Source organism: Apaloderma vittatum, unplaced genomic scaffold (genome assembly GCF_000703405.1).
Source record: "Apaloderma vittatum isolate BGI_N311 unplaced genomic scaffold, ASM70340v1 scaffold2715, whole genome shotgun sequence".
Taxonomy (NCBI): Eukaryota; Metazoa; Chordata; class Aves; order Trogoniformes; family Trogonidae; genus Apaloderma; species Apaloderma vittatum.
In genome coordinates, this window is record NW_009715341.1 from 5,541 (window position 1) to 30,077 (window position 24,537).

A 24,537-nucleotide genomic window follows, 5' to 3' on the forward strand; every position below is an offset into this window, starting at 1 on the left:
GTAAAAGCCTAAACAAGAGATAAAGACGCATCCATTGAATCCCAAAACAAACCTTACAGAAGACTGGGCAAACTGCAGGATAATTGTAGGGCTTTTAGCTATATTTTGTAATAACCATAATGGGAGTCAGACACAAAAAACTGCAAGCATTTATTTTATTTTCTGTTGTTCATGTATTCCTATTCTACTGGTAATTTTACCCTGTAGTGTCATAAATGTAATATTCAGCTATATGCTCTTTGTACACTAGTTAATCAGAGATGTTTTTGAAACAGCCTATTAGAAATTAAAACACAGGCTAAACTGAAAATACAGTGAAAATAGTGTACTTACCACTGTTCTTAGAGCCTTGTTTCAGTATTTTTAAATATTCTCACATTAAATAAATTTTTGCCGAGCTGTGCCCATCTAGATAGGAGATAAAAGGATCAACAAAGGTAGATTGCAGACTTCAGAACTTGAAAGAAATGGATTAAAACATTTTTCAGAATTATTTCCCATAGGACTGAGGTCTTGAATGTTTTTCCACTGAGCCATGACAGTCCAGGGGAAGTACTAATAATCTGTGTCATCTCCACAAGGACAGTTTGGCTGAATTTCAAAAAGTTAATACCAGAGGGTTTGTTAGTGTGCCTGAAAAGTGACAAGCTAACGGTGCCCTCGTTCTATAATGCCCTTATAATCATCCCACTTTAATTCCAGAGGTTAAGAGAAATTCTTCTCAAGCCATCATAAATGACACGAAAAGAATGATCAGATTACATGAGAGTTTTAGAAATTACTTGCTTAGGTTCAGTTTTTTCCTTGCAGTTTAATCTGAACCTTGCAACTATGCAATCATTTGCACACATATATATTAAGGTTTAATTCAACTGGTGTCACTAAACTGAACAGCATTTATGCCTTAAAGCAGAATCAAGTTCAATACTAGGTTTAAAATGTATGCAGAATAGGAATTAGCACCTCAGCGGAGTTAAAAGTATCTGATGAAAAATGAGGCTTTCACAACCTGTGGCCAGGAAATACTTTAAAGAAAACGGAATACTCCCAACTTCTAAAATAGACTGTCTGAGAACCATGAAGTGATTACTAAGGGCAAATCTCTAAATCTTTGTTCAATATCTTTGGTGGCCTTTTATAAGAGATGATACGGGTATTACTCTTACAAATATGTTAGGATTAGAGATGTTGCATCCAGTGAGACTATGATGAAGTTAATCTTTCATAAATTATACAGACATCTTAGTCTACTAAAACTGAATTAATAACAGCTTCTTGACAGTTCAGTTGATTCACTCATGTTTTCTTCTTAAGCTAGTAGTCTTTAGATTTAAATAGATATGAAATCTTGGAAGCTCACATTTCTAGTAATCACAAGAACATCACAAGCTAGTTAAGAATCTTTAGCTTATTATAGAATTTACATCACACAGAATTGTTTCTAGTTTTAGTTCCACCTACAGAAAATGAAGTAATTTATGACATTGAACTAACTAAAGTGTGTTCATTTATTTTTTAACCCAGACTGTTAACCTGAGTTCATGATTGTAACACTAGAATCAGTATTTTTTTGTTTTGTGGCCCTATATTCAGGAAGATCCTGTATCTGAATGCTTTCAAATCCTTCAAAAGTTATTTGCTATTTACTACTTATGACCCATTCTTCATAAACAATGATATAAGGAAGTTCCCCAGACTGTTTTTCTACTTTTATCTACTGCTGCTGTTAGCTCTTTATTTTAGATTATTGCAAATCTGAGATGGTTCAGGTTAAGTTATTGATTGCTAATATGAATTTTCATGCTAATATATGCTAGTAATAGCATTTAGTGTAAATTTGTGAACATTGTGATATCTGTTTCTAAAGTGTATTATTCATTACTTCATGCATTAGTTTAGATAACTATTTTTTTTGAACTCTACAGTTTGACTTTTTTCTATTTATGGGATGTGATGGACTATCTCTTTTTTCTGGTAGGCTATTTGTAATATTTTATAGAGCATAATTCCAATGAATAAATTATCTTGTCGGTACACAAATCCCCTTATTTGCATTTAAATACGGCTTTCATATAAAGATCAGCCATTCTTCTCAAGTTTATGCAAGCAAAATCCATGTTCATAAAAGTTTTCAAACAGTGATCAGCAAGGGATGTAGCTAAACAGCCCTACACCATAATTTAAGAGAATAACTGTACGTGTTGGTTTTGTTTATTAAACCAGTTCTAGTTTTGATCCTTTTGTAGTATAGGAAACAAGAACATGTTACAAAACATTAATGAAACCAGTCTGATGAGTACATTTTCAGCTAACCTGTAGGACCATTTGAGCTCTTGCTGAGATTAAGGCTATTGCATTAACAACGGAACGATGGAAGGAATGATGCCAGGAGTACAGTTTATTAAACTCTTCTGGAAAGTTGCATTTCTGTCATTCCAATTTCTAAAACAAAAACTCATGCAGGACTAAGTACATTCTACAAGAGGTATTTGGACTGTAGGCATCAACATGTGTTCTTGAAACAGGGTTCAAGGCTCAGTCTGTGGGTCAGCGAGGACAGTTTAGGGTTCCTACTCCAGAGGTGGGAGAGTGAGAGTCGCACAGTTGGCATGAGGTTGCTCACAGACAGGATGAAGAAAGTTTATATAACCTCATCCATATGCAAACAGTCCAGTGAGTTGCCAGGGCTGTGCCAGCATGCCACCCACTCAAGTAACATCTTTATTATTCATTGAAAGATGCCGCAGCTTTTAGTGTTGCAGAGCCTGTGTTAGCAGGGCATAAATATTACAGAAGGTAGTTACAGAGTATTTATGTAATAAAGCAAGTTCCTACTGAGTACCCGACATTTTGTCAGGGAGCAGAGAGGACTGGTGGTTCCCCAATAGTAGTGAGCTATGCCCTTACCCATGGGGTCTCTGTGGGCAGAGGCAGCTACTAGTAGCATGCTCCTTTGACCTCCCCAGATCTTTTGACCACCCCAGAAAGGCCCCTGAGAAGCTCAGGCCCAGGGTTCATTGAGGGAAGCACTTCCTCACGGAGAGGGTGATCAGATATTGGGATGCACTGCCCAGGGAAGTGGCGGAGTCACTGTCCCTGGAGGTGTTTAAGGAGAGGCTGGATGTGGAACTTAGTGCTGTGGTCTGGCAGTTGTGATGCTATTGAGTCATAGTCTGGACTTGATGATCTCAGAGGTCTTTTCCAGCCTCAACAATTCTGTGACTCTGATTCTGAGACTCTGTGATTCTGTGAGGGAGCCCACCCAGGAGACTCGGTCAGAGAGAGAAATGAAGACAGGTCTGTAACATGGGTTCATAGTCTACGCAGGAGGCAGGGCTAAAGATGGAACTGGAAAAAAAGCCGCTAGGTATGTTTAAAGGGTCCACGCAGGAGATGAACTACCTACCTACAGCAGAGGTCCAGCATCCATCCAGTAGTTAGGACCAGAGGCAGGGCCAGAGACCAGTCCAGTTCTGGCGTTGCTGGGACAGGAACTGATAGCCCCAAACTAAGCTGAAATGGGGTTCTGGGCCATGGGAAGGGTGGGGGAAGCCTGGAGAGATGCTGGGCATGAACAGCAAGGCCCACTGATGCCCTCAGAGCCCTGATACCTCTGGGTTTTATTTATTATTATAATTTTGCCTTATATCATTGAAATGTGGTAAGTTGTGTTAAATTTATATATTATTACTTCCTGAGATTTTGAGTGTTCTAGGAAAGAAAAAGGTGAGGGGTAGTTCAGTGTTATTTTTCAGTAAAGAGATTTAAGTTATATTTGCTCCCATTGAAACATGCTTTCCTAGTACAGATTTAAAGTATCATATTTATAATTAGCTGCTGAAGAGCTAATGCATATAGCGGATATTGTCCTGTATCTAATCTATTAAAATGTTGAAGTTGTTAGGATTACCTCAGATACTTAAATCCAACCTGGCCTCAACTCTACACAAATCTCAGGGGACAATTTAATCTCAGATAAGTAATTTAATTTAAAAATGAACATTTTTTTACCTGTTTTAAAAGACCTGAAAGGGGATACGAGAGAGAAAATAAGCAAAAGCAGAAAGGCAGATGTGAAACAACAGATTGTTGTAGCTGCAGATGACAAAAGAGCAAATGATTATAACTTACAGGGAGAAGAAGTGAGGTAAATAGAGAGTGTAAAAAAGGAATTATAAAATGAAGCTAGAAAGAACAGAAAGGAGACAAGGGAATTCACCTGATCAGCTATTCAAAGAAATTCACTCTAGAATCTGATGAGTCAGTGGCAAGGGAGCCTCTGAGCCCAAGTAGGCAACAGAAAACAGAACACAAAGTGCCACAATGTCTTGAGTTGAATGTGATTTTTAAAATAACCCCCGGATAAATTCTTAAGCTTCCATCATGTATAATTTCAAGATTCATGTTTTCAAAGATATGATGTTTTACTGCAGCACCAGCATCTCATCCCACAGCTCTCCACAGAATCTTGCAGCAGTTGCCAAATCTATGAAATTATGGCTACTATTTATTTTAACAGCTGTATTTAACTTCTTGAGATAACTCTGTGCAGCGAATGTCCTTTCAAAACTTTTTTAAACAGTTTCTTCAAACATTTCTCTGTTACCCAGTTCTGCTAGTCCAGTGTTGCTTAGGACTGTACAAAGATTTGCTCAAATTTGAAATTATGTAAATTTATTTTTATGGTGCCAGGGATTATAACATAAAGAGTTGAGCTTGCACTGTATTTTTAGCAAGATTATGTTGTATACATTTATACACTTAGTAAACTATTTTTTAACAGTAGTCTAAAATCTTTACTGGATTAAAGAAAATATTTTAATTGGTCATGGTGTCATGTAAATTTTCAAGTTGGGATTTTTTTTCTTGCCAGGCAAAAACCAGTGAAAATGATTACTCATAGGTGATGAGCATAGTGTTACTATTATCCTGTAAAAGTTCCTGAGGCAAGCTCTAAGAAAATAACTCATTTTCTCAAAAATGTTATTAACTTTCATTGACGCCAGAATAAGGATGTACACATCTACCCCTTTGACAAGAATATGATTTGCGAAAAAAAATGACAGGCAACTGAAAACTCTTTGTCCTACTAAAGAAAGTTCCATTAGACAGAATAATTTCATAGTATAGTGGGGATCTACTGAGATTTGGATTCATATCACCTGCTCAACACCAGCTCCAGCAGAAGGAGCTGCTTCAGTGCTCATGAGGAAGGGGAAAAAAGCAGCTGAATTCTAATTGCATTTTATCTGTATCTAAGTACAACACAAAGTCATAGTAAACTCTTCCCCTTGTAGTGGCAGCCAAAATGTAGAGATATTCCCTCTGTTTCCTCCATTTCCCACAGAACAGAGTTACAGAGGGAGGGTGGAAGATGAATCCAGCTCTCTCCGCAACTCTCTTTCTCCCAGCATGTTTCATCAACTACCAAAACTGGCGGAAAAATCCGTGAATGACTATTAAGCATAAAGACACTATTTCTCTTTTGGGAAGGCATTGAGATGCAAATTGCTGGAAACTGCGAAAATAATAGGAGAGGATCACTTATTCTATCTTATTCTATGTCTATCTTATACTCGTCTGTATGAGCTGGTGAATTGCTGAAGCTGGATGAAGCTGTGGAGTGATCCAATAGTCTCACAGTTGAAACATCCATCTGCTCTTAACTAATTCTTGCAATTCAGCAGGCTGTTTCTTGTATTTTTGTTCATAGGCCAAGGATATACATCTGACTGAGGTTGTGGCTATTACAATTCTATATAATATAGTTAGATTTTTCCATTGTCTTTAGAAAGAAATTATCCCCCAAATTTATCAATTTAAAATAGAAAATCAGAATCTAGGAAGACTAATTGTATCTCAAGCAGTCTTGGTGTATGGTGATATACGTTACCATATAGCATATATGTATTGCTGAGCATCATAGTAATGACAATCTTGAATAAAACAAGGTACCCTGAGTCTCAGTCTGGAGGCTGTGCTCTAGAAAACAGGATCTGTCCCTTATTCACTGAACGTGATGAGTTCTGAAGGAGACTAAATCGAAATTGCCAAAGCAATCAACAGAACATGAAAAATATCCTAACTTTGAAGTGTCTGTAGTGAATATATGTCTCATTATGGAATGGAGTGCTTTGAGCTTTTTCTGGGTAAATACATCAACAGTCAGAAACACAAGCTCAGATAAAGGCCACTTGGGTTCACAAAGTACAGTTCACTGCTGACAAATCATCTGTCAAATAAAATGGATTGTCTTTGCTGACTTACAGTTATCATAGGTACGGTTATTGTACTTACATAGTGGTAATGTGGAGTTATAATAAATATTGGTATAAAAATCAGGAAAGAACTGTGAGGATAATTTCCCTAACCAATAAGATTTGTTCCTTTAGCTTGCATTAGCTGTGGTCTAAGAATTATTTTTGTGCATTCTGAGCCACACATAAGCAATGGAATGTAACCTTTAGATTATAGATACTAGATAGCGTTATTTAAATTCAAGCTGTTTCTGTTGATTTTGTTTTGTTTCTATATATGTCATGAGAAATATCTCTTCAAGTACTTTCATGAAAATGTTCAGCATCACCAAATATGATCATCCAAAGTGGCATCATCATGCAAAGAGCCAGGCTGCTAACAAGTTATAGATTTTATGTAAGATGTCCAGGTTTTTCAGTTTTATGAAAAAAATCATTTAAGATCTAGGCATTTTGAGTAGCCTAATAATGTACCTGAAATGTGTAATATAAAGCAGAACCTTGCATAGGCTTCTTGACACCTACTATACTTCTCCCATAATAAACTTTCTTTGATTATATTGGTCTGCTGGATGTTAAGCATAGTTTTTTCTCATACAACATCCTGTTCCTAGCTATACTTATCTCTTCACCAGGAATACACATTATTAGTTTATTCACTAGAACACCCAGTCATGCTAACTCTGCTGTAGCACAAGTTCTGTCGCAATGTCAAGATATAACTCCTTCATCTGTCTGAAATCATAAATATAAAGAGGAAAATTATGTCAAATTTAGTGTTTGACAAGGCTGAAAGCTTTAATTAAAAAAAAAAGTCTACAGTAACTAGTCTAGCATCAATTTCTTCCCCAGCTCTGCTGAACTGGCTGACAACTTTTATATTGTGGCATAGTTTCCACTCAGAAATTTCTTGGTCAGTAGCTACTAAAATTCACCAGCTTATGGTTTCTTAACACTGGAAGCGCTTAGCAATGTTCAACAGGTATTGACCTATCTAAGAAAATGGTTTATAATAATGTGTTCATGGTGACTGGAGGAGCACCTCCTCTACAGTAATCACAGCATATCTTTCTTTTCCTCACTCAAAAATAAAGAAAAATCCAGAAAGACAAATCCGCATCATTAACAGTAGAGACAATAAAATAGAGGAGACCTTAATTTTCTTCACGTTTAGGACAAATCTGCCTCGCAACATGTTTGAAATCATGTGCTCTCTGATATCACAGATTCACTCAGTTCCAAACTCCAAGATAAAGATATTCTGAGTCTCATTGGGAACGAGACGTCTTGTAGAAATTATCGTATAGCATACCAGATGGCATCTTTCTTGCAGACTTCACTTTAATGTGCTTATTCTACTGCTCTGGAGAAGAAAGAACCAAGTATTGCTATCTCTGTAAGAGACTTATTTGTCAGTTCTCCTATGCCAGAATAGGTACATCTTTTTTGATTGTGGTATCGCAGAAGGATTATCACAGGATTTATATTCTTTGAAATCATAGAAGAGCACAATAGTGTGTACATATGTTCCAGATGAGACCATTTCATACAGTCTGCATGATGTTTTTCAGTATCAGAACCAGCTTTGGGCAGAGGCGAAGTAGACGCTGCCTGCAGCAGCACGCTGGTGGGGCTTGCACTGAATCATGGGTAGCAAAATTAAGAGACAGACTTCTAGTCTCAAAGCAATAGCACCTGCTTCAGGTTCCACTTGTACTGGCTTAGATAAACTGTCCAAGTAGCTCCTCTAAGATAAGTCTCCAGGACTGGCCAAAAAAGAATGACATCTAAAGAGCTACAAGTTCCTGTAATGAAAGACTTGACCCTAATCCATGCACTCCTGGCTCTGCTCTGTGCCTTCCTTTGCTGTTGCCTTACTACTTCCATTGGTGGAGAGGAAAAGAGAGTCTTGCAGGTAAACAGGATACTTTAACAATGACATAATAGTCAGAGATGAGGACAAGGCAGCAATCTGACTCTGTTTCTCTTTATTTTCTTACTCCTTGCTGAGCAACTTTGTGTTGTGTTGATGGGTTCAGACGTGTAGTTATACTGGCAGAGGACAGAGTTGGAGGAGAGTGCACAGTGGGACCAGCAGTGCTATAATCATCTAGTGCTGGAACCATGGAGATAGTTAGACACAGTACTAACAGCTACATGAGGAAATGTGTCTGGGGAGCCACTCAAAAACTGAATTTTGCCTACATTGTTGCTAGGCGTTGAGCCAAACACTTCTCATCACTGGCAGCATAATTTCCATGCTGTTTATAGTAAGGTAAGGAAGAAGCAGTTTGACCATGAACCTAGTATGTTGATTATTGGCTGTGCCTTATTGTGGGCAGAGACGTTTTGTTCTATGACTCTGTGGGAAATTACAGGAGCCAATCATGCATAATCCTTTCAAAGAGTGGGATTATGCTTCACTATGTTTCTTTCTAATATCTATTATTTTTCTGTTTATGGGGAAAAGGGAAGACAATGTCAGGAACTCTTTTCCAAGAAATTCATTATTTCTCAGTCAAATAGGAAAAATTTAGCAAGAATTTAAATCTCATCTAGTTTAAGATAATTTTGTTCTCAGTTTTTTCACTGAAGAGCTTACCCAGCCTTTCAAATTTACCTACCCAAAGGAAGTCCACTATATTTCAACTCAACGTAGCCTACTTTCCTCTTTATAGCCTTGCTACTGACTGGCACAACCCTGAAGGGATTGCACTCCATCTATATAAATTGGTTCACAGTGGAAAAAAATCCACAAAATAGGGAACTTTTACAGACAGGTGTGAATAAATGCATTTCTATCTCCATGAGAGCTAGATTCCTATCTACTTTCTCTGGGAAAAATGAATTATCCATTGACCTATTTGAAGTACATTTAGCTATGTGCATGCTGTACTCTTACCAAATACATATACTTTATCTTGCATATATTCACAGTTATTAAATACTTGAAAAACTCCTAAAAGTTTTTTCAGCAATTTCACAGAATCACAGAATCACAGAATGTTAGGGGTTGGACGGGACCTCTGAAGATCATCTAGTCCAATTCTCGTTCCAATTTCAGATTTATCAGCACCTGATAAGCCTTGAGTATTTTCCTAACAGACTAATGAACCTTTCGTGCTTCATGCAATAATATATGAAATCAGTAAGAAGAACTGGAGCAATGTAAGATCTCATAACAGACCTGTCTTAGCAACTTTCCAACCTCATGAAAGATCTTCTGTGGCTCAACTAAAATTATTCTACAAAATCATTATGGACTTTAGTTTGCACAAGCTGTTCCATGAATCCAAGAAGCAATATCAGAGTGAAAAGTCATCCAATTTTAGTCCAAGGACAAATCAAGTTGCAGTTGAAACTCATAATACTGTTAATTTTAAATATCCAGCTAAGTTTAGAGCCTGTTCTGCGACTACTCAGGGAGCCTCTGTGTGTCACTTGTGGAGAATTTGTGTTGATGTGTCGGTCAGACTGCAGGTTTGGTTTTCTATGAAACAGTTTTCTGCCATAGTGTCATCAATCCCAAATGATGCCCTTGACAGGTGTCTATAATCTCCTTATGCCTGGAATTAAATTCTTCCTTAGAGATGGTCATTGCTTGAGGTTCACCACAAGAAAAACCGAGAAAAGTAATTAAGGTGTTCAATAAATTAAATTCAACTGGACAGGATTCTTCTTAGAATTGTACTCTGTATATACGAAATTTCTGCCTTTTTTGCTAAATCGTTTGATCCTGTTATGAAAAGCAGACATTTACTAAACAGTACTCTACAAATAAAGGTGTAAAATATTTCCATCCCGAGAGACACTATCTCAAAAATTGAACATTGATGGGAAATACTTTTGAGGGTATTTGGTTTCTTGTGGAGAAAATGAACTTTGCTTTCATTTTAAATTAATCATCTTTTATTACATTTTTTCTAGTTGTAATTGATAAAATATGCATGCTCTCTAGAAATCATGCAAATCTTATATGTCTGTCTGCTGTCATTCACATTTTTGTAAGAAAAGGGTATAAACTTAAAATTTTACTTAGTAAAAATATTCTTTTAATTATTCATTTGAAATGGTGACCTTTTCAAGTTGTATTACTGTATGTTGGCATGAAGGTTTTCTTGTGTCTTGTAATATTTTACGGTTGAAGAAATCATGCAGATAATCTAATTACTTTGACTGAAATTGTTGTGCCGTTTATGTCTCTTGCTGTACTACTGGAGAGAAACTGTGAAATGTATTCATTATCGATTCATTAAAGGCTTTTGCTATTATATAAGCAGAGCTGCAGACCACTACCTATCTTCTATTAAAAGGGGAAAGGGGCAGGCATAGTAAATCATGCCAGAGGCTATCATTTATGTATTGCATTTCTTATTGTCTTCTGAAAAAATCTACAACAAACTGTGTAACTGGTATGAAGATTCTATTCAGATTTAAGTGCTCTGGGTTGCTTTTGAATCTTGCTATTTTCTGCATTTGTTTTGACTGCTCTCATCATTCAAGATTGACGCTTGGATGGGTGTGTAGGAGGAAGCAGCAGCAGCAGGCTTACAGCTTGCAGACAAAAAAAAAAATCTGCCTTATCTGATGGCTATTATTGAAAATGCGAGGTGTAGCCTAGGCTGGGTAATGAAGGGGAGCGAGCGAGGGGGAGCAAGAAGCATGGAGCTGCATACTGATGAGTGTAGGAGTACTTGATAAAAAGAATTCTTGCTGCTGGCAGTGCATTGCTCATTGTGGAGTATTCCAACAATCACATATAACGGAGAACAGCTTAGCTGACAGCTTGATATGCTTTTTTTTTTTTTTCCCTACTGTATGACGTACTGGTCGGTAGTAAAGATTAATAACTAAGAAATGTAGAGCTAGGATCAGATCTTACGCTTTATACTGCCCTGTAAACTATGTTTTACTTCTGACTTTTCTGCTTGCTGAAAACATTAATCTGTCAAGCTGGCGGGCTCCTTTGATACCAACTTTCCCAGGAACACGATGTGGCAATGCCACCTCTCAGCCCAGGACTACCGCTATTATCCAGTGGATGGTTATTCGTTGCTTAAACGCCTCCCTCTTCACCCTCCTACAGGACCCCGATGCCCTGTCCAGACTGTGGGACAATGGTTGGAAAATATTGGGCTACCTCAGTATGAAAATCACTTGCTGGCTAATGGATTTGACAATGTGCAATTTATGGTAAGAAATCTTCTGTGCATAGCTGTGTATATACACTGTAGCTGCCTTTTTTGTCTGTCTCTTATGTGCTCATAAAAACCTTAGAGCTATTTCTGCATTGCACTAAGATCTGTTTAGTGTTTCACTTTTCTATGTCTAGCTAAAATAATATATAAACTATCCTTGTATAAACTTCCAAACTGTACATGTTACAAAATATGCTAGCGAGAAATAAGGTAAAAGAAAAACTGAATATTAAGGTTCTTTCTCCCCCTCATCAGTCTTCAGATCAAAAAAGAAAAATGCACAATTCTTTTAATACATTGCAGGATTTTCACAGTATGTAAAAGCTGTAAACACCCCTATCTGCAATACATCACATTATTACTTTTATTTAGACATTAACATTATTGTAATAAGAGTTAAATAACATGCAATGCAGTTCTTGCATTGAGAGGTATTTTAATAACAGAAAAATATTTAATGAAATGTGCTCTCTATGCAAGTGATTCTGGATGTCTCAGTTAAATCTTTTTTGCATCTTAGATAATCAGGCTATGGGATTCACTTGTTGAAACTTATGCCCTGTGTGGAAAAGTAATGCATTCCTTTTAATAGTTCCATTTTCATGCTTTAACTCTAGGCATTTATCAGGAACATATGAATGAAATAAAATTTTATTTACTTTAGGATTTACAATATTACCATGAGGTGTAAAGTAAGAGACCTGTCATGCACGAACTTTCCATTGAAATGGATATTGACAGTAAAGAGAGAAGCTTACTTATATGGTTGTTACATAAGCACTTTTCTACCTGCTTCAGTATTCCCATTACTTGGACCCCTTAGAAAAAATCCTGACTACATTTCTTAGAAGTGTCAGAGCTTAAAATATTATTAATCACTTTTTAAGATATTTTCAGTAGCCATGGAAGAGTTCTAACTTTTCGTAACTTACATCTGACACATAAGAAACAGAAGTGAAACAGGATGAATATTATGACTATAAAGTCATCACATCAGCTGCCTTTTCCCTATTTCATTTCTTTTGCAATATCATTATATGTCTTTTGGTTACTGATCAGAAAATTAAGGCACAATTCTCTCACATTTCCACATTATAATATTGTAGAGATTTCTTCCTATTTTTACATGGCTGACATGATCTTTTGCTTATATTGGTAAAAGTCAGTAGAATCTCTAATTATTCTTGAAAACAAAGCTGCAAGGGTGTGCTGTCAGCTCAGCAATGTAAAAAATAAAAATAAATTAAAAACTAAAATACATTTCAAGCTACAGTTTCCTGAAATGTGACTACGTATTCTTACATATGTTGTAGCGTTAGTTACATAAGTAGATGATCGTTTAGTCTTAAAGAGATTACAGAAGGAAATTGCTCACAAGAGGCTGTAGGTGGTATAACAAATACAGAGCGTTACACCTACCACAGGTAGGTGATAAGGCCCAGAGGAGCCACAGAAACTAACCTGGAGAGCTTTCCAGTCGTCCCCTGGCTGGGGAGGGGGGAAACACTGAACCACGTTCTAGGGGAGTAGATAAGACTTCCATTTCCTAAATCTCTTATGCAAACACAGAACTTACATATGAGATTCTCTTACTCAATATGCAAATCAAACTTTTCAAGCATCAGGGAGATTAAGTTATGCCTGCATACTCGTGTGTTAGCTAAGGTTTTCCAGTCATTTTGATTTAAGCCTTTTCTGTAGTGGTTTGGTTTCAAATGTATATCACAGGTAAAATACATAATTACTGTTAATATTAGTTGGAGTAGCATGCACATGTGAATGGAAAATTGGACTCTGAAATCCAATGATTAAGCAAAAAGCTGGAAAATTGCCTACTAATAAAAAAAGTATCATTTCAGTAATTTGATAATTCCTAATTTATTGATTTCATCATGCAGGTACATATTCCAGGGTTTTTTTCTACTAGAAATTGAATAGTTCCCATATTTTATCAGAAATAAAAATGATCATAAACCACCAATTTCTTACTATATTTTTCTTTTCAATATATCAGCATTATATAAGGAAAGCCTATCCTGAAAATTTAAATGAGTGCTTTTTTAAATATTTTATATTCTACACAGAACACTGAAGAGAAAATTAAACTCAATGTACAGGAAAACAAGAGAAGATGTGCTATGCAAAGAGAAAAATTCAAAATACTCCAAACTTAAATGTATTGTATTCTTCCTTAATATAACTGCTTTATCTTTATTAAGATGTTGTACATACTAAGCTGTATTTTACAGTCTTATTAAATTAAATGTTTCAGATATGTTAATGTGTTTTCACTGAAGAACTCTAATACTTCAATGCAGTAAAAATCAGTTAGACATAATTATTCTTCATTCTGTACCATATTCCTGCTTTTGTTTTTCTGGAAGCACATTCTGACCTGCATTTATTCATTCTGTTGCCTAAGCAACAACCATCACACTCCTATTAAGTATGATTTAGGAGTACAGGTCTTACTAGATGTTCAGAACAGGAGAAGGAATATCACAATGATATAATTAATGTCCATGAAATAACATACATCTGAGAACAAATATATTCTATTTATGCTACTTTCAACAGCAAATTTCTGTTAATTAAATTAGCATTATAATAAAAAGGTGGTTTTCAGATTAAAAAAAAAAATCATAGTTAATCATTCATTAGATAACAGAAATTAACTCCTTGTGTTTATTCCCCCTTGGTCATTAGCAAAGTTATTCACTAGACTGTGCTTCGAATCAGGAAGATTTGTTCATGTTACCTAAAGTGTGTGGACTTTATAGAAAGAAACAGCCTATTTCCTAATAACTTTACAGAATGAATATTTTTCCATACTTCATCAGTTTGTATGTTTTAAAAATATGTTGAAACATAGTATTAAAAATTTAGTTGTGTTTTCATTATCTACTTATAGCATATTTGCACACATGGCAAGTACAATTCCTACCTACTATTAGTGCTGTGCAGGAATCACACTTGCATAATGTTTAGTAGGCCCCAGGCAGATTTAGTCCAAGATGGTTCGTATGTGCTTATAGAAGTAGAATCATACGTCAATACGTGTGTATATATATGCAATCATTATTAACTTTGATAATTTGTTGTGTAATAGGCTGCAGCGTCCTTCAGATGTAAAGATTTGTAGTGACTTTGTGCAGAGATACCCTATATTTGAAGATGCAGATGATACTGCAGATTCATAACGTGAAGGCTATTTTGCAGTTAAACTAATTCTAAAGAAGAAGAAAACAATCAAATCAGTCATAAATTGCAGTATATAAATTAGATATAAACTATAAGGAAAGCTGAGGAATCAGCAAAGGTCTTTTTGATGCATAAGTCCCATGGATATCTCTGGGACAAGCTGTAATCTTTATGCAGACTTGCATAATATGCTGAGGAAAAAAGTTACAGTGCAGAGAAACAGATGAAAATATACACGTGTGCGAGGTCACTAGATCCTTGGATGCAGCTTTCTAAAACTCTGGAGCTTCATCAAAGACTCTATTCTGGATTCACAGAGATAAAAGCAGTTCAGTCAAATCACTTCCCAGTGAGGACTAGTTCTGATTAAGGATTGCATATGACTATCTATTTATAGATTGTTCTAAATCATTTAAGATACTCTGAAATTTTATCATCTGCTTAATATAGCAATTTGAAGAAGATAATATCTCTTCAAAATATTTATAAACACTCTATGAGAGAAACAGGGACCTGGCAACTAAAATGAGTCGAAACAAAAATATGAAGCGTTTTATTAAATTCTTTGACTTTCCAAAATGTTATTCACTTGTAACATTTAATAACCTGAATTCGCATTAGACATGAGAATTTCATTGCTGCTGTGAACTTACGGACATGCACCTCTACCCCTTCAAGCCCTTAAATGGCTTGCATTGCCTAAGGATCTAAGAATTGCCAAAGTATTTTTTTTAACTTCTTGCTGTTGGGAAACTGAGGCATAGAGTGACTGCATGGTGGAATTTAAAACTGCTTATACATTTCAGATAAGACGTACTAGTTCTTAAAATAGCTACTAATATAATGTTTGAAAGATCAATTCAGTTGCTTGATCATAGGTATCTAGTACCAACTGAGATATCATGGGGAGTCCAGGAGATCCAGACAGGGCCGATGGATATTACTGAGGACCAAAGACAGCCAGACCCTTCATGATGAGCAGCTGGATTCCAGGTGGGATACCACCAAGCATCTCAGATGGTTCCAAAGTCCAGATGTTCATGCAGCTGAAGAGTCTTAAATGTTGTAGGTCACACAGAGCTTGCAACATGTCTAACAATTGAATATAGATGTCTTGAATTTCCACTTAGTATCTTAGTTGCTTATGCATTCATTTTCCTTATAATAATTTTCTGTGTTTACGTTCAGCCTGTGAACTTATCTGCACAAGTATTCACCTGGTTTCACAGTGGTAGGCATGGACGACCTTCTCAGTTCCCCTTAGCAGCCTGGTTTGGATTTAGTTTCAAGTTAAGTTTTGACTTTTCTTTCTTCCTTCCTCTCTCTCTTTGTTTGTTTCTTTTCTTTCATTTTTTACTAGGTCTGGAGGTTTATTAGTCAGCTGAAGTTTGTCTGGAGACTGTTCTCTCTCAGGTGTCATTTCTGGGATTTGCTGTCCTAGAATACCCAGTAATTCTTCTTACCTTTAATGTCTTTGGAGCATCTTAAACTCTGTATCAAGTATAAAGGACAGAGGCAATTTTATTTCTTTAGTGTGAAATTTACCCGAAAGAAATTCTCTCGGTGCATTAGCTCCAAGTCCTGCACTCATAGAGACCACCACAGCTTTTATCCAAAAATACCTGGTGCAGAAATTGATGATTTGGGCAGTAGATGAAAACTTGAAAACGTGACTCTGTCTGCCAACACCTTTCTTAAATTAGCCATGCTGCAGATGATGAAAAAGAGGCCAATGTTTGACAAAGGTTCTACTCTTCAGTGACTTTCAGAAGCCAACTCCTAACATCCTTAGGAGAGCAAATCAACCTTTGCAACATCCAGGCTCCAAGCTCCAAGCTCTCCAGGCCCAGAATGTCTACTGCAGAGACTCATCAGGGCTCTCATGCATCATCTGAAATGTAAGAGGATTTAGAAAGCCTTGTCTGTATGTAGTTTACCCAGAAATAAAGAACTGTTTAAGGCAGCCTTAAAAGCAGCAGTCAGTGATACATGGCAAGCCGCATTTTTAGTGGAGTGGGAATATGAGTTCCACTGATGCTGAAGTAAGCTGTGATTTAAGATTTTCTGTACATCTAGTAAAATCTTAAAATACATGCCTGAAACCATAAGTTTCAATCCCCTCATCTGGACCTGACTTCTTACAAACCTCGGAACTTACTTTTAGTTTCATGGCAGATCTACAGAACTTGACACTAAAACTGTGGAGCTCTTAGTGCACTGGCGTCTTCCCTGAGCAAAGTGGCTTTGTCACTTTGCTCTCTTCTGAGTCTTCCTCTCCTTCACCTCAGTAACCCTCTGCAAGCATGGCTCCTGAGGCAGGCCAAGTCTTCCCTTAGTCCAACCTGTTAGCCAAACGTAGAGTGGGGCAGAGTTGTCATTCAAATGTAGATACCTACATGTGTAAACTAGATGTTTAGGACTCAGTTCATTTGGATTCAAGGCAATGTATGTTTGCAGCACCTCAAATGACTCTAAATTCCTATCTGTGGGCAACCAGGTGAAGCACCTAATCAGCCATTAAAGCCAATGAAGCATAGAATGCAATTTAGCAGACTGGCTGACTAACTATTGGGGTACTTATTTTAGGATAAATTAAAGTAGATTCATCTGGTCAGCTGAATCACTGTCTAGGATGTATTGATTTTTTTTTTACTAGGTCTCCTTAAGCTATCATGTAGACACGAAAATTGCAATGACTCAATTTGGATTCATCGAAAAGGAAACACAAAGTATTTTTATTAAAGCTTTTTCTCCTCCCTCAGAACAAGCAGCCCTGAGGCTTGAAGATTTTCTTTTTCATCCTAGTAGGGATTCTTACTATAAACCCTGCAAATTAAAGCTCAGGTGGGTGCCAGAGATGAAGATTGTGCCTGTCATCCTGCAACAGCAGCAGGTCTAACGAATAATGCCATTCCACATGTTGCAGTTAATGTTTCTGTCATAGTGTTCCTCAAGCTGGTCAAGAGGCAGAAAGGCTTGTTAATGTACTTCTCAATATTGCATGTGCAAATAGCTTGCACTGTCTTTCTGTCTTGAGGTCTCAGACCATTGTTCATCAACCTGTGTGAGTGTGTGCAGATCTGGAAAGGCAGTGCCTATTCCCCAGGGAAAGGGATTTTAGGGGAATATGCTTCGTGTTTATATATCTATATATGTAATATGTGCATGAAAAGCACAGGAACTCCAGGCTGATGACTGCACTTGACAAACGACTTTATGAAAATTTAGGCAGTAATGATTGCTCAACAGAGGAAAGAAACTTGAATAGTTGATTCATAAGGAACCTATCTCCAAACAAACTGTTGACTTCATTAAGATGTTCTGGGTATGGTGAATCCCTTGAGAGTCAGAGGTAGTATGTTTTCATCTAAAAATGTATCAGCAGTTGTATCTTGAGGGACAGGTCCATCTGTCTGTCTGCTAGGTTCTGCTAAGTTAACCTTTAAGTTAGGCGTTTTCTGATTGTTCTGGAATATTTGCCTGTCTCTTTTTAAATGTTGTTCCAGACAAGGTTGTACATACAAGTCACACAGACAGGACTTCAGGTATACATAAACCGGACAAGACTTCAGGTATACACAAACCAGATGCTGGTATATATGGTGGAATGTCCTTCCACTCACCTCTGACATTGAGGTTAGTGACACCTGGTGTGTATGTGTCTCTTTGTGAAGATCACTCTAGAGCAGTCTGAGAAAAAGGGCTTGTCCAATGTACATACCAAGATATCTGTCTCAGTCTTACCGTCACTGAGAACAGAGGGCTAAATCCAGGCATTGAAACCCAATGCATGTACAGTCATGACTAAAAGTGAAACTATTTCATAGTACATATCTGTGAGTATGGTACTTGAGGGCTGGAATTAGTCCCATCTGTTCTAACAATATGTTAAATGTTAATGTTAAATGTTGTGCTTGAGCTAAAATCCTGCCTAGTGCAGAGACTGGCCGTCATTTTGATGTAGAAACATTGTATTCTGAGACTACATATGCGAGGAATTGTCTATTAGCCCTAAATACAAGTTTATGAGAAACTAGTAGCAACTATTTACCCTGAAAGTTAGGTTGATAAAGCAGATGAAAGTTCTAATAACCAGAATAAAACATGACATTTTAATAACACATAAAATAAAGGGTATAATGCCAATATAGTGTTCTTATTTTGTATTTATTTAAAGTCAAAACCTTTCAGGTGATTTTGTGACCAAAAAGAACAATGCTAAATGTTCAAGAATTAGAAATGTTTCTGTATAGAATGATGGCTATAATGTTATTCTTCATAAATAATTAAAGATATGGAAGATATGACAATTATGTAGAGGTCATTAAAAATAACAAAGCTTAAAGATTAAGAAAGGTGTAAAGTTTAAGTGTTATTGCATATGTGAATACTTCTAAATTTTTTTAAAATAGAAAAAAAAATTAAAAGGGACACAGTATATAGCTGTGTATATTACTGTTTTAGAACAGCATTCTCCAACAAGAAAGTCTTAAATAGAATCTGAACCAGTAGGTAAATTAATCTCAAATGATGACAGACTTCCCTGACTAAGTTAAAAATATTTGAAGAACACAGTAGTACAGAGGAGCTTGATTACAGATAATTACATTATGGGATTTCAAAGGAGTTATCAGGTAAAGATTAATGCGTACTAACAGGTAACTGGAAATAAGCATAAGATTCTTGGACATGATATTCTTTATGAAGGAAGAGTGGATGATGTAGGAAAAGCTCAGGCATACATGAACAAGTACTAATGCAGATAAACTAAAGAAAGGAGAGAATATACCATGAAAGAATCGATAAATAACCAAAATATAAAAAGGAAAAAAATTAGAACATAAAAAGACATTTCATTAACTGTGTGAGTAGAATACATTAAGAATAGGTTTTATCAATATGCTGTTGCTAAAAGGAATATTAAGAAAGTTTTGACCACTGCTAGAAGTCAGATAAAACTCATTTTAGTGTTAGTATAAAGAACAAAGTACAAGAATTAGTGAAATACAGTGTTAATGAAGACTGCAGAGATATTAGAGAGAGGGAGAAAAACGAGAGAAAGCTATCATGCTACAAGCAGATAAATGAGTACTTGGTTAATTAAATTATCTGAATCATCTTTGTTAGGTGATGTTTGATGAAGAGCTTTAAGAAACCGAGGAGGAGATACTAGGTCCTTTAGCAGTCGTATTTGAGAACTAGAGAATGAAAGAATTATTAGAGGACAAATAAAGTACAAATATAGTGCCAATGTGTATTTTTGGTCACGGGATTCATCCTCAGTATAGATTTCCAGTCTCCTGACCTCTTCGTCTTCAACCTTTCACCATACAACCAATGCCTCCTTCAAGAAAGAAATAGATAGTGATGTTATTAACAACAGATAGTTATTGTCATCAGTACTGAGTGTTGTGGGGAGAAAATGGGGAATTGAACAGAATGTTGCAATGGGATGTAATGGGAAGAGAATACAGTAACCGTGCGGTTGGAAAACAAACGAAGTATTTAAGGGAAAACAGTAAAAAAACAGATGTGTTGTACAACACATTGTGCCTCTCATCACGTAGATGAGAATTTTCCTTCAAAAATAATTAAAATTTCAACAAGGGAAACAAGTTTAACTTTGCTAGTAAAGCTACATCTACCTTTTACAAGCTGTTCTACAATCATCTACTAGATGATTGCCATGCAAGCAAGCCATTCCGGGCACAGAGTTTACCTGACTGCTTCTAAATTCCCTGGGCATGTAAACTTTCTCACCTTCAATTTAGAGATCTTCTGTTTTCCCCCACACTGGTGAAAACATTTCCTTTTCCCACACACCATAACACCCTGTCCATGTATTCTGTATGGCACCAAACCCCTGCATTGGTTTTAACCTTCGTAATGATAACGATAATGAAACCTGTGAAGCCTTTATCAACGTGCTGTCCGTTCTGCCTCTTCACGCACACATTACACACGGAGGTAATTCACTAAAGGTGAAAAATTCCATGTGCTCAGAAGTAAAGATCTAGAAAGTTACAGTAGCTGTGCAATCTCAGTTCACTGCTCACATCCATATGCCTTGTGATACAGTCTCCAGTCACAGCTTTCACTACTAATGTTTTCCCTAAAAATTCCTTCCTCATTCAGTGAAATTTGGGCATGCTCAAGCACACATTTCAAAGACCTAGGAGTTAAAAATAAAACTTGTTTTTATTTTTCTAATGTTGTGTTGCTTAATGATTTTACAACCTTAGCCCACTGGTGGTTTAAAACCAAACTGCCTTCTCTTCTCATTCTTTACACTTGTCTAGTACTGTTCATCTGGAACATCAGGATAGTGTTATTGCTCAAAAGTACTTATACATCTGAACATACTCCTCTTTTGCATTTACATTTTAGAAACTGGGTTACAAAAAGTTAGAAAAGATGAAAGGATAACAGTTCAGATTGTAACTTTAGACAATTAAAAATGAATCTATTCAGTTAGAAGCATTTTTATAATGATTTTTCAAAAGCTGAGCATTGTGCATCAGAGGTCACCTCCAAAAATTTGCCCAAGTGTTTTATATGGCTTTAAGCAGAGATTCCATTCTAAGGAAGTTTGACATTCTTGACTTTCAATGGGGAAAAAGACACATTCTTCAACTACTGAAAGTAATGTAAAGTCCCATTGCAATCAAAGCCAACTGCCTTGTCTTAATTATGATTTTATTCCACATAAACATAGTTGATTGAGTTAACAACAAGCTTTTATTCATCATAAATACAATGTCACACAATGAAATTCACACCTGGTCTCTGCTATTGTTCTTAGACCATTCCTGATTGAAATACATCCTCAGGAAAACAGGTGATACAAATGCTGCATTAGTCCCCAAATAATTTACTTCTGTAGACTTTAAAACACTACATTAAACATTTGAAACATTTTATTCTCTATGGAACATATTATATTCTGTATCTTTTGCTGTGCCTTATTAATCTCTAATTACTGTGCGTATGGGATAAAATCTCCATACAACAATACACTGAATTTGTTCTAGAATGGCTAGAAATTATGAAACTGAGGATATATACAACCCGTGCTTAACTGAAATTTCATGTTTCAGGTGTTAATTTAATATTATCTTATGCAGTATTTTATTGAATTATTTGAAACAGAATGATTTAATAACATTATTGATGAGAAAAACAATAGGTCAAATTTGCAAGATGTACCATACCTGCTGTAGAATTTGTTAAAAGTCTTTGAATGGATAATAATTCTTTAATTTTTTTTTTTTGATCCAAATACTACATCTAGATGGAAGTTTTGAAATATAAAAGCTAAAGTATTTGTCCAGATGGCAGATGTGGAGGAATAAGGTTTCTGTGGATACAAGTGCTAACAGTCAGTTTAAATTTAAAATGGGAATATCATGAATAAAAGCATGCTGGATAAACATCTATCAAATTATCTTTCTGATACAAATCGCAAATAGTATTTTTCTGACTGCCTAGTTGGCATCTATGAATTAGTAGAGTGGCTTTCTGTGTGCAATCCCCCTTTGCAATTAGGAAGAGAGGGTTAAAAATCTGCCTCTTATTCACTGAAATCTTACAGCTCACATTAAAAACAAATATATGTGCAGCTGGTTACAGCTCTTAAAAACTCTGAAATGATTGATAACTTCTATTCTTTAGTAGCCACACTGTTTAAAAGCTTTTTCAATGCTTCAGGTGTGCTCTATCCAAACAGCTCCCCTTTTAATCAGATAGGAAGCCCACATCTTGTAGTTAAGATGGTATTTATAAAAAAAAATAATAGTTCTTAGTTGCTGTTCTGCATTAGGATAAAAGATTGCACAATACAGAGTTGGTTTTTAGCCTTGATCCATTTTTAAATACAGTATGAATATTATAGTTCTGTTAGCTTCTCTGAACTCCCTAGGCATCCCTCTTGTTGCCAGAAAGGGATTATAAATTGACAATGCAAGTTATTTTATTTCATTTTCCATCTCTCTTGGAATTTGGAAATGTGTCTATTCTGTCCATGAACTCCTTATTTCCTGATCTGATTTTTGAAGTACTTGTTTTATTGCCTGTAAAAATAGTCTATCTTCACTGTTTGCCCAGAAAAATAACTTTATGCAACAAAGGTTGGACAAATCTTTAGTTCCCTGTAATACTGGGCTTTTTATCAGCAAATTCTGCTCTCCTTGCTTGTATAGTTTGATTTCTTTCTGTCTCTTCACTCTGCTATGCAAATAGTAGCATCCTGCTTCTTATAGGTATATATTTTAAACTCATGCTGGTTTCCTTCCTTCTTAAAGAACAAGAAATGGAAACTCAGGGGAAAAGAGAATAAAGAAAACACTTGCTAGCACCTGCAGAAGAAGCCTGGTTCATGAAGCATCCATAGGACAATATATCTAAAGATATTTTCTGTGGTCAGCTTTTAATTTGGATTATGAGTTTGGGGAAGATGCTTTTCTATTTCCTTAATTACCTGGGTGGGAAATTATATAATATTGCTGGCCCATGTATACAAAAGCAAGAGAGGGTTCTGGTATATAAATATCTGTATATTAAGAGCTAACTTGTAGCCAAAAACCTGCTTGTGTCTCTCCTTTGATAGTACAAGTTTCTAAGTACCAGTGGTTACAAAGTACAGTTTCTCAGAAGAGTCAAGGGTAACCAGACTGAGGAATCTCACTGAGTACCTTCAGTTAAGTTCTGAGTAAATTCAGTGGCAAGGATTGGACTCAAGGTAAAAGTAGTGCAGAAAACCAAAACAAGTATTTAATACTAATCAATGTTTTTATGCCCCTCCAAATGAGAAACATTTTCTGTGTATGAGCTAGCTATATATGATTTATCATTAATCTTCAACTAGTCATGCATTTTATTACTTCTATAAGCCAAGCTCATGGCAGAAGTTTTCTTAGCATTCCTCTTGTCTTGCCTGCAGCTACTTGGGTACCACTCTTCCTTTTTCTTTATTTCTAAGACTCTCTGTGTCTGACCCTCTCGCTCAAAATGCATCTGTGTTCTTGAGCTCTCTTCCTGCCTCACCATCCCTGCAGGCAGGATTCTTCTTGTGCTACCCATATCCTCCTTTTCTCCATTTTCTGTTTCCTCAGCAGAAATTACTGTGTGTCTTTTTTGTCTCCAAATCAAAAGAAGGAAGGGAGAAGGGAGAAAAGAAGAGGAAGAAAGAGGATGGAGGGTATAAAAGAAAACAAAGAGGGGGATAGAGGATATCTCATTCACATCTAAGTTCTTTTGCTGACCTAGAACATTTTAGGGAGTCCTAAACAAAAGCAGAGGGTTGTTTAACTGGATGGTTTTAACAGAGATGTTGTTGTCACTCTTTGGGAGACAGATCTGCTCCAACAGAGCTGGTGCTCAGCAAAAACTAGTTTGCTTGGCTAGGCTTAAGCGGACTCCTTGCACAAAGTTGGCTGTGCTCTCCAGCATGCTTTGTAGTGCCATATTATCCAGACTTTACCATTTCCAAGGTGTGTCAGGCCTCTGATTTATCTAGACAGCTAGCTGCAAATTGTGACAACATTTTCTAATAAAACTCTTGCACTGAAAACCTTTTGATACACATGTGCAAGGGAAGGAACAGAATTTGGATTTACTGAAGTGTGAGTGCTCACAGCTAAAACTCACTTTGACTACAGGTTTCCTTTGAATACCTATGTAGATACTAAGTACTCTTTGAAATGGAAGAAAACAATTCCTGCATTTAGACACTGAGAAGTAATAGATTATTTTTTTTAATTTTATTTCATATTGGCCCTAATTAGTCCTACTTTAGTTCTTTATCTGTATAATGGGTATAAAAATGCCACTTTACTTTGAAGGAGTATTATATATGTGTGTTGGAGCTGTCTAACATTATTTCA

General features: G+C 36.2%; 1 pseudogene across 1 annotated transcript in view; it reads left to right on the plus strand.

The window, feature by feature from the left end:
• Positions 1 to 10,986: 10,986 nt before the first annotated feature.
• LOC104273681 overlaps positions 10,987 to 24,537 on the plus strand; it is a 38,681-nt pseudogene continuing 25,130 nt past the window's right edge. The window contains exon 1 of the transcript XR_717814.1: positions 10,987 to 11,450. The product of XR_717814.1 is annotated as an ankyrin repeat and sterile alpha motif domain-containing protein 1B pseudogene (transcript). The remainder of the gene's footprint in view (positions 11,451 to 24,537) is intronic.